Source organism: Rhinolophus sinicus, chromosome X (assembly GCF_036562045.2).
Source record: "Rhinolophus sinicus isolate RSC01 chromosome X, ASM3656204v1, whole genome shotgun sequence".
Taxonomy (NCBI): domain Eukaryota; kingdom Metazoa; phylum Chordata; class Mammalia; order Chiroptera; family Rhinolophidae; genus Rhinolophus; species Rhinolophus sinicus.
In genome coordinates this window covers 73771694-73782617 of record NC_133768.1, presented here as the reverse complement: position 1 = coordinate 73782617, position 10924 = coordinate 73771694, and positions in this window count along the sequence as shown.

The following is a 10924-nucleotide window of genomic DNA, read 5'->3' as shown; positions in this document are numbered from 1 at the left end:
TTCGCCGGCCTCTGACACTCTCAGGTATTGGCTGGAAGCCATGAAAGGGGCGAGGCTAATAGCCCCGCCCCCTGGAGCTTGGCAGTCGGGGAGAACTCGGAAAGAGCGCCCAAGCGTTGGGCACTTGACTGGGGTTGGAGGGATGCCGGTGACGCGGAGGGCTAGATTGTTCCGCAAGCGGGAAACCACCCACGGTTTTTTTTTTCTTTCTTCAGCGCCAGAACGTAAGTCTACCTCTGGTTTAGTTTCTTTTTAAGAAAATCTATTTAATGCAATATGTAGATGATGTATTACAGAAATGTACACTTGAAACCTATATAAATTTACTAACCAGTGTCACCCCAGTACATTTATAAATAAATAAATAAATAAATAAATAAATAAATAAATAAATAAATAAATAAAATCTGTTTATCAAGATGGCAGCCACAGATCATCAGAATGAAGGGGAGATTTCTGAACATGAGTTTGCATGTTTCTGGACATGAATGATTTTTATCTCTGTATAAGGACCAGTCCGAATTAATGCACGTTTCCATCACAGAGACACCCATAGCATAGGTGCATCCAAAGGGTTTGTTTGCCCTTTGTAGTCGCACAGCCTCTCCTGTGCCTGGATGGCAAGTCCCAAGGGGAAAGTGATAGGGCACACCACCTGCATCATCCAGACACTGCAAGAGAAAAGCTGTGTTTTATTTCTACTGCTGGGACCAAGTATGTTCAAACAAGTGAAGGAGTATGGCTTTGTCAAAATATCTGGGCAATAAAGGTCTGATTTATCTAACCCTTGGAAAGGAAAGAAAATCTAGTATACTTACGGGACTTTGGATAAAGAGCCCTGAATGAATCAGAAAACCTGGTTTTTGGTCCTGTCTGCCTCATGTGAGCCTCAGCAGCAGCATCTGCTTATTGCTAATGTGGCCTTTTGTACCATGCTTTGTTATTTGTATGATACTTGCTAATTGGACCAAAGAGAGCCTTTATTCTTATACCACATTTTTGTTAGGTATATTCCAACCATGGGTTACAAGAGAGAAACCATACAATTTTAGAATCATACAAACTTACTTATGAACACTGTAGTGCTCATAATTACAAACTGTAAAAAGAGAAGAGACTTCAGAAATCATCTGGTCTACTAGCTGCATTTTACATACGGTGAACCTGAGACCCAGAAATGGGAAGGGATTTGTTTAAGTGGCAAGGGCCGAAAATACTCAAAGCAGCACCCTATCTTTCTCTTCCTGCCATTTTCAGCAGTGTCCATGGAGGACCTCTCCTTTTGACCTGTTTTCATACTTTCACAAGTTCAGAAATTTAATGTAGGCCCAGATGTGTAGGAATATGTGGAGAAGGAAGTAAACTCCAAGGCAGAATGTTGGTAGTCCTCCATCACAGTTCCTTTGTCAAATATTAATGTGCACTTTATTGCATACAAGGCAGTGTGCTAGGCATGGAGAGGACTATAAATTATTAGCCCCTGAAGAATTTGTAAAGATTTATTGAATACTGTTTATGGGCCAGGCCAGGTTCTGGGCACTGAGAATATAGCAGTAAACAATCAAAAACCCCTCATGGAGTTTACATTCTGAAACAACAAGCATGTACAAAAAGAAAACATGTACTATGTCAAATGGTGATAAATGCTATGGAGAAAAATCAGGCAAGGAAGTGGGATAATGTGCCATGGTGGTGGTGGAAGGTGGGAGGAGTATAATTTTAAGTAGGGTGGTAAAAGAAGGTCTATCTGGGAAGGTAACATTTTAGCAAAGACCTGAAGGAGGTAAAGGAATGAGCCATCAGGTTATCTAATTAGATTATCTAATAATCAACTCATTAGATTAAAACTAAAATGTCCCCTTAGAGCAAACACTAGGTAATCTGATCACCAAATTCCACAATGTAAATATGTGTGCAAATAATATTGTTATCCTTGTTCCTTTTTCCTTTCTGGAATGGTAACCAATATCAGGACAAGGGGGTAGGAGCTTACTCTTTAGGGGTAGATGGGCCTTAGACAATATCTACAGTAAGGTAGTCCTGAGGAGAAAGTTTAAAGAGACTTGAATTAAAATAATTTAGAAAAAAAGTGCCCTCAGACCCTTAAGGATGGATGAATGAAGACAAATTAAATCATCAGAAAAGGGACAATATATATGGGATCCTAAGAGGCGAGGATTTGAAAAGGAATGTGGCTGATTTATATGTAAATGGTGGTGGGTTCTGTAAGTTTGATATAATTGAAAAGAAATGTGCTGAGATCCTTCCATATGCCAGAACCTCTGGAAGGTGGGCACACAGGGAATGAATACTATACAATCCTTTCCCCCTAGCAGGCAAGACAGGTACTTACAAAATATGGGGGTGTGAGAAATGCAATCACATTGAGAGGATTTGGGAAGGGTCCTACAGGAAATGGGCCTCAGATTGCAACCTGGGGATAGAGAGCAGAGAGGATTTTAACAAAGGCGGAGGCAGGCAAATGTGGGGAGAGGTGAGGTGAGGGAAGGTGTGTTGAGAGCTCAAACAGGACAGGCAACTAACTAGAAGCCTAGGAAGGTCAAGTTTATGTGTCAACGTGGCTAGGCTGTGGTCTCAGTTATTGAACCAAACATTAATCTAGGCGTTGCTGTGAAGGTATTTTGTAAATGTAATTAACATTCATAATGGTTGTCTTTCTGTAGAAATTTTCCTAGACAATTTGGTTGGGTCTGATTCAATTGGTTGGAAGATCTTAGGAGCTGAACTTAGGTTTCCCTGAGGAAGAAGGAATTCCACTTGTGGGCTGCAGTTTCAGCTGTTGTCTGATAATTCCAGCCTGTCCTTCCTGATTGCCTTTCCCATGGATTTCAGACTTGCCTAGCCAACCCCCACAATGGTGTAAGCCAATTCCTTACAATAAATCCCTTAATATGCATCTCCTACTCTGGCTGTTTCTCCGGTTCACCCTGACCCACACAAAACCAGATTGTGGAGAGCTTTGAATGCCAGTTTCAGGGTGCTGAGGGTAAGGGCTAGAGTCCTGAGAGGCGGAAACCTGGTCCTTAAGCTAGAGAGAAAGGGGGTGGGAAATTATTTTGCATAAATTATTTTGTTCTAGAAAAGGCTGAAGAATGCCCTCTTGCCAGTATTTCATATTTCCAATTAACTCCAAAGCTCAGGGCCACTGGGAGAATTTTGTGAACACCCTCCCCATTGGAAGGGCTCCGTCAATCCCCTTTCCCCAGAGGGCAGGTCTGGTTTTGCCTCCTTCTGAGATCCCAGGCATTATAGGAGATTCTACATCCACCCATTTGTCAGTCATTTCTTCTGTAGGTATTTCTTGGGCAGCAACTATGGGCAAAGTACAGTGCTCAGACTTCAGATTACAGAAGTAAATAAAACACGCCCTTTTCCTCAGGAAGCTTTATAATGAAGACTTGTAAACGATACTGTAACAGAAGACAGAGAAAAAGAAGTCTTCATTCTCTCCTCCCACTCCTTGCAGGACTAGAAATAAGTAATTGCAGCAAAATCTCCCTTTGCTGGGCCGTCCACTTCAATCCCAGGGCACTGGGTTTATAATAGCATCATCTTTGACTACCTGGGTCTCCCTGTCACCTTCAAGCAAACTTTCCTGCTCCTTCTGGGTATTAGCATTTCTTTAAAAATATTTTCTCTTTTCTATCTCCCGCCTGTGTTCCAATTTTTCCCTCTGCACTCTTGTGTGACCTGTCCTCATTGTTCATATCCCTGACCTCACTGTTTCAGCCAATAGAAGTTCAATGCCAAACTGATGGTCAGTGGGTGTCTTACTTTTGTAAGCACACCAGAGGGTTTTCAAAGGCCAGAAAGGGCATCACATTTGTAGACTGCCTGATGTGCTGCAGCCCATGCTGAGCTCACCAGCTCAGGAGTTGGCCCTTCCATTGGGCTCTGGACTTCCAAACTCTCCTTTTCTGTCTTCAGCGAGCATGCAAGCTCTTTGAGGGTAGAGACCAAGCATCTCTCACAGCCCCATAGACCCAGCCTTGGGGTGGATGCATTTTAAATGCTTAAGGATTGAACTGAAAATCTGTATTGACACTGAAGATAAATTCCGAGGTGACTCGTAATGGCTTTTCAAAAGGATGCAATGTAGGATTCCTTTGAAAGATCAAAGGACACATATGTAATCCATGGTTTTATTAACATAACTTTCTTAAGACAAGATTTATCTCATAAAACAAAGTTTGCTTGTTTTACCTTAAGTAGGATTTGGCTGGACCCTTTGGACATGTTTCATTCTCCTAGGGTTCCCGTGAGTTTGTTTCCTGTGGATGTAGGCTTTATTATACAAGGTTGGTATCCCAGGAGTCTAGAATCATCTAGAGATTTAAGAGACGGGAGATTTCAGCCCTCTTGACAGAAGGGGATTTGATGAAAACCACATGGCCAAGTGGTCTCTATGGTTTGTTGTGGAGTCTAACTTTTATGAGCTAGGGAGTTCTCCCAGTTTAATTACTGACTGGGGAATGTTTGGGTGATGCTAGAAGTACTTACCTTTGTTTAAAAGATCCTTAAATGGAAGAATGTGTACTTTTAAAAAGCTAATAGGCCCTCTAGTTCAACCCACTCACTTCATATAGCAAGAAACTGATACTCAGAGAGGGGAAGTGAATGCCCAAGGTCACACACAGCTAGTTCTTGGATGAGCTGCATGTGGAACCAAAGTCTACTGGCTCCTGGTGTAGGGCTCCTGCTTGCAGCTTGTTACAGAGCCAAGCTAGCGTGGGCTCAGGGCTGCAGAAACTGCAAGTGAAATCAATGTCTCTTCCATTGTTTAGCATGGGGGAAATCTGTCCATTTTCTATTTGGTTCTTTGAATTTTTTCAGGTCCCTAGAGGCATTGTACATTCCCGTTGTGCCAGATTAGGAAAGAGGTGGGAATGCTTGTCCTTGCTCTCCCTTTCCTACCAATTCCTCTGTCCTTGGTGGCCAAGAGTCCTGCCATTGCCATATATATTTTTTTTTCCCGTTAAATCATAATAGGAAGCAGGAGTTGTAGTCACTTCCAAGAAACTGCAAATGGCTTGCCCATGCCGCAAATTTATCCTCAAATTTATATGAAGTAGGGGTGGCAGGCTGAGGGATCAAGTGATTAGGTTTCTAGAGAAGGCAAAGAGAACATATTACCTCAGTGGCTTGGACACTCCCCATTGTCATAATCCCATAATTGAGAGAAGGGATTTCCAACAGCCAAGGTCACACAGCATGCATACCAATTAAAAGATGAGATTCATTGCATTCTGTATTGGATATGACTATATCTAACTTTTCAGGAAGCCCTCAGCTGCAGCACAAATTGCTTTATTTGGTAATCAGAAGGCTCAAAACCTAACATAGGTCCATATTATTGGTCAGTTTTTTCTTGCGGAGAGGAAGAGAAGGACAAGGTCATTTTGAAGAGTGGGCAGGCCTAGAGGGTTGTCACTATTGTCATGCAGGGAGTCATGCAGGGTCTCTGGTCCCGTTCCCCACATAAGAACGCAGGACATGGTGAGGCCAAAAAGGAAGACCCACAGAGCCATAGAAAGGGGAGTCATACCACTATAGTCTCACTGGCGGCTGGGTTGGAGACACAGGAGGCAGGAGCTACGCGATCTGCAACCTGCCGTTCTCTTTTCTGCCAACCAACCAACCCCACTTGCTAGCAGCAACCCACCATGCTAACTGCAATCTGCGCTTGCTAGCTCAGCCACCGTCTTCTTGCTAGCCCCCATTTTTGGTGCTAGTGTAGCCACGGCAGTTATATTAGTAGCCAATGGCTCACTGGTTACAGCTGACGGCCAACTAGCCACAGCTGATGGCCATCCAATCACAGTTGATGGCCATTTACTACCTGAGCCAGCACCTTTCCACGTGAGGCCGAGAGTCTGGAAACTGCACTCCTGGCTCTGTCCCCAAAGTCCACCCCTACAGGGTCTTGCCTCACAATCTACATGACAAGCGTCTTCTGCAAAGGGCCCTGTGTGAGGAGCCTGGGGGTGAATGCAATATCCTGGACACAGCCAGGCTCTCTGGGCACAGCCAGGGTTTCTCAGGGCACCACCAGTCCTTCTGGGCACAGCCAGACTTCCTGGGCTTCTTAGGGTACCACCTGTCTTCCCGGACACAGCCAGGGCCTCTGAGGGCACTGCCACTCTCTCTGGGCACAGCCAGGGTTTCTCAGGGTACTGCCACTCTTTCTGGGCAACAGCCAGACTTCCCGGGCACAGCCAGGGTTTCTCAGGGTACCACCAGTCTTTCTGGGCATAGCCAGTCTTTCTGGGCAACAGCCAGAGTTTCTCACATATTCTCGACGACGGCCGGTCGAGACACAAAAGCAAACATCCGCCAGTTCCACTACATGGTGGTACGTTCCCAAGCAAAGAGTCATGCAGTCCGTCAAATCAGGGATGGAGCCCATTCCCCATAGTCCACAGTCATTCACCAGGGCTGTGCATTAGCCTCACAATGTGTACCCTCTCTGCAGGGCGAGGGCTCCAAGTTCTCCCCAACCTGGGGGTGAGGGTCTCAGCAAGCACTTCCCAGCCCACAGGGCTGCAACAACCTTCACTTTCTCCGAACTATGCTGGTTGGGGAACTGTCCATATCTTCCCACCCCTCCACGGGGGTGCAGCTGTCTGGCAGCTGCTCCTCCTGGTCTTCCTGAGACTGAGCTTTCATACCTATAAACTGCTCCACCGCCCTTTGGAAAGCTCTGGCCGGCACGGTACCCTGCTCGCGCCATATGTCATGCAGGGTGGCATGTGGGGTCTCAGCTCCTGCTCCCCACATAAGAATGCAGGATACGGTGAGGCCAAAAAGAAACACCCACAGAGCCATAGATAGGGGAGTCATACCACTATAATCTCGCTGGCGGCTGGGTTGGAGACACAGGAAGCAGGAGCCACACTATCTGCAACCTGCCGTCCACTTCTCTCTGCCAACCAACCTCACTTGCTAACTGCGATCCGCTCTTGCTAGCTCAGCCAGCATCTTCTTGCTAGCCCCTACTTTTCTGCTAGCGTAGCCACGGCAGTTATATTAGTGGCCAATGTCTCACTGGTTACACCTGACGGCCAACTAGCCACAGCTGATGGCCATCCAATCACAGTTGATGGCCATTTACTACCTGAGCCAGCACCTTTCCACGTGAGGCCGAGAGTCTGGAAACTGCATTCCTGGCTCTGTTCCCACAGTCATTCTGCCATGATGCTAAGAGCTGAACCACCCCGTCCCCTGAGGGTCTTTGAAAATAATTTCTCCTGCTGCCCTGGGCCTGTTGCCATGGGTTGGCAAACCGCTAGTGTGGGAGTGGGATGCATGAGAACTAAACACTGGGCACAGTGGATAGAACTCGAAGCTGTCATTGGGAAGCTGGCTGAGTTTGGAGTTCAAAGCCCTTTCCTGAGAGCTAAGCCTAAATGTTGAAGAAATAGCTGAAGTTCAAGCCTCCCTCAATTACAGCTGCTTCCAGCAAGAATGATGAAAATGAAGTGAGAGGAGGATGTCAGAGAAGCAAGTCAGGCTATTGGCTGAAGGCCAAGAAGAGCCTTGGGTCCACCTGACTGTGTTCACCCCAGGATGGGGGTTATCCACTGAGGTAGCAGGCAGGCTTCCCAATTTCGAAAGACGGGCTTGCGCAGGAGAGCTTGCATATACCTTCTGAGGGGAAGTGACCAGAAGATGGTTTTGACTGAGAATAATCGATATTTGAAGAAAACAGCCCTCCAAGTTTCCAGTTCCAGGTTCCTGGTGCAAGCTTCATTAGTTTCTGTGGACCAGCTGCAAATGGGGCAGTTTTATTTGTAGTTGTTAAGCTTGTACAGCTAGGACTCAGAATTTTTTTAAACTTTTTTTTTTATTTAAACGTGGTTTTCCAGGACCCATCAGCTTGGAGTCAAGTAGTTGTTTCAATCTAGTTGTGGAGGGCGCACCTCACAGTGGCCCATGTGGGGATCGAACCGGCAACTTTGTTGTTAAGGGTACCATGCTCTAACCAACTAAGCTAACCGGCCACCCAGGAACTCAGAATTTTTATAGCTGGCTTTCCAGCACCACCTCATTAATCCTCAGAAGCACAGAGGGAGGCCAGAGACTCAGTCATCTTCATTTTCGAGAACAGGCCCAAAGAGGTGAAATGATTTGTACCCGATCATATGGCAAGGCAGTGGCTGGGCTGAAAATAGAACTGAGCCCTGATTCTGGGGGGAGCTGCTCATCCTAGCCTCCACGTCTCCCTGCTTTGCTTCTCATTACAGATGCAGAAATCTCCGGCTTGGAGAGAATCTGGCTCCCTCTGTGTGTGGCCGGGGCTGACCCTATGCCAAAGTGTGTAACAGGCCACAGTGGGATGGGGGAGGGGTTGGAGCCTTTGCTAACACTACCCCATCTCCTCCTAACATTCCTTCCTGGCACCCCATCATGCCAGGTCTCCTAGTGCATATCCCTGAATTAGTGCCTGACCTCCACCTGTGCCCAGAGCCATGGAAGTAGGCCAGTCCTAGATGTCCTCTCCTTGGGACCCAGGCCACCAGTTAGACCCTGAGCATGTCCCGCATTTCCACCAAAATATGTCTGGTGATAGAAGAGAGTGAACCTGGATGCTGGGAGGCGGGTTGGGAATGTAGCCAGAAGTATCAGACACGAGTCTCAAGTGTCTGTGAAATGATATGTATTATTTACAAGGCATGAAACTTCTGCATTCCTCTTTATAGGTGTACATAAAATTATTTAATGTATCACCCACATATTTTCCTCCCAAATTTTTGAAAAAAATACAAATGCACCAGTATGGGCAACATCGTAACCGTGGCTTTTTGCGTCTGCTGGCACACAACCACATTCTCTGGGAGACTCCAGTTTGAGGAAACTGTGGTGGGGGCCCATAATTGTGATGGCGGCTTTTTGGACACAACTGCTCTACCCACAAATTTCCATATACATATACTGCTCCTTCCCCGGCTCCCAGATATGTGTGGCACTAGGGCAGTCCAGTGAAGAAAGGTGGCGGGGAAGGTTTCAGGTGGGCTTGCAGTATCCTGTACCTCACATCCCAATGTTCCCAACGACCTGTTACAACCCATGTACTGCCTGAACCCCAAGCAACAATTACAAGCCATCTTCTCATGAGTGTGGCTGCATCCATGCCTGTTTCCAGGGGAAGTGCTTCAAAGGTAGGGCTGGACTGAGTACTGTAGAGTAGCAGTAGAAAGTCTGGGCTGGGTTTGAAAACTCACCAGCTTACCACTTACCAGCTGTGTGACCTCGGGCTAGTGACTTAACCTCTCTAGGCTTCAGTTTTCTCCTCTGAGAAGTGTATCTGATCATAGTATCTCTCTCAAAGGATTGTTTAAGAAGATTAAATGAGATCATGCACGTAAAGTACTTAACAGTGCCTGACATATGGCAAGTGCTCATATACAGTTGTTTTTGCATATTTAAGGGCAGGGATCAAATGTTGAAGGCTCCCAACATAGTACAAATGCATATTCCTTTTAGTCAAAGCCGTGAAAATAAGAATGAGGAATCAACACCCAGAGGGAAAGACAGACATAGACAGGAGGGAAGGGAAGCTAAAATTGAGCTCATTCCTAAGTGATAGGTCCCGAACCTGCAGCTGGAAATGTCAGCGTGGGTGCCAGAGCACATCCCCGTGATGCTGGGAGCATGGGTAGCACCCAAGGCCTGGGTGTGTGGGTGTTTGGTATGGGTGGGAAGGAGTCGCTAAAACACTGAAGTGAAACAAGCAGTTCTGTTCCTGTGAGAAGGAGGGCTTCCATAATTTCCACCTAACAGTGGCTTCCAGCAGGTCGGGGCATTGGAACCCAGAGACCTACTTGGAATCCAGGACATTTTGCCAGGGCCCAAGACTGAACCCTCAAAGGTCATTTCCTCCCACTCCATGAAGAACCTCCTCCTGACTCCAGACACACACCCACAGCCTGGCTTCCAGCCTACAGAATGGGGAATGGGATGCAGTTATTCCTCCCATCCGAAGTCACTGCTTGGAGAAATTTAGCCTAAGACATAAATTCATGGCCTCTTCGCAATGCTGGCAGCTGATTCTCCCCTGCCCCTTTGGCAGTACAAGTTCTGGCTGAGGCAGTTTTTTTTTTTCAATTCATTGCTGATGAAATTGCCCATTATCCACAGTGCTTTGACAACAGCTTGAAAAAATGTGACTGTGCCAGCACCACAGGCATCCTGGGGCCCATGCCAATAGCATTAACCCATTTCCCTTAATTGGCTGAAATCAGAAAAGCAGGAGTCAGGCTCTGGGGACGTGTGTCTAGTATGGGGTGGCCGGAGAGTATCAGCTTCAAGCTCTGGCTCAGGCCAAAGATGGCGAGGAAAATGCTGGTGGGGAGATGGCCTCCTCCAGTGCTCTTGGTTACTGCAGAGAATGGCCCTGGGTCCACAGAAAAGGAGACCATTGGTCACCTCAGAAGAGTTTCCAAAGCTTTTGGAAATGTGTTGGTAAAACTCAGCTGAGTCAGCGGGACGCTGGATTACAGACCTGACTCCTCCGTTGCTGGGAGGTGCCAGGCTGCCTGGCCTTGTCCAACTGCACTGCCCTGGATTAACCATTCCCAGAGGAGAGAGGGCCCTTTTCACAAGGTCCAGGGGTCCAAGAGGGCTGTTTCTTGACAGTCATCTCATTCAACACTCATTTATTCAACAAATATTTACTGAAGACCTACTATGTGCTGGGTACTGTGTGAGTGGGTACCCTGTGTACAAAACCAAATAAGCATGCTTTCTGACTGTAAGGTGCTACTAGTGTAGTGCAGGACCAGGGTCCAAGATTCTGGACTGCTCAGTTGGGTCATTCTGAGGGGTACCAGGCCTCACTGTGCACTAGCACTGCCTTTTACTGAGTCCCAGCCTTGTGGGACAGGGTCCCTGGTGGGCAGCTTGC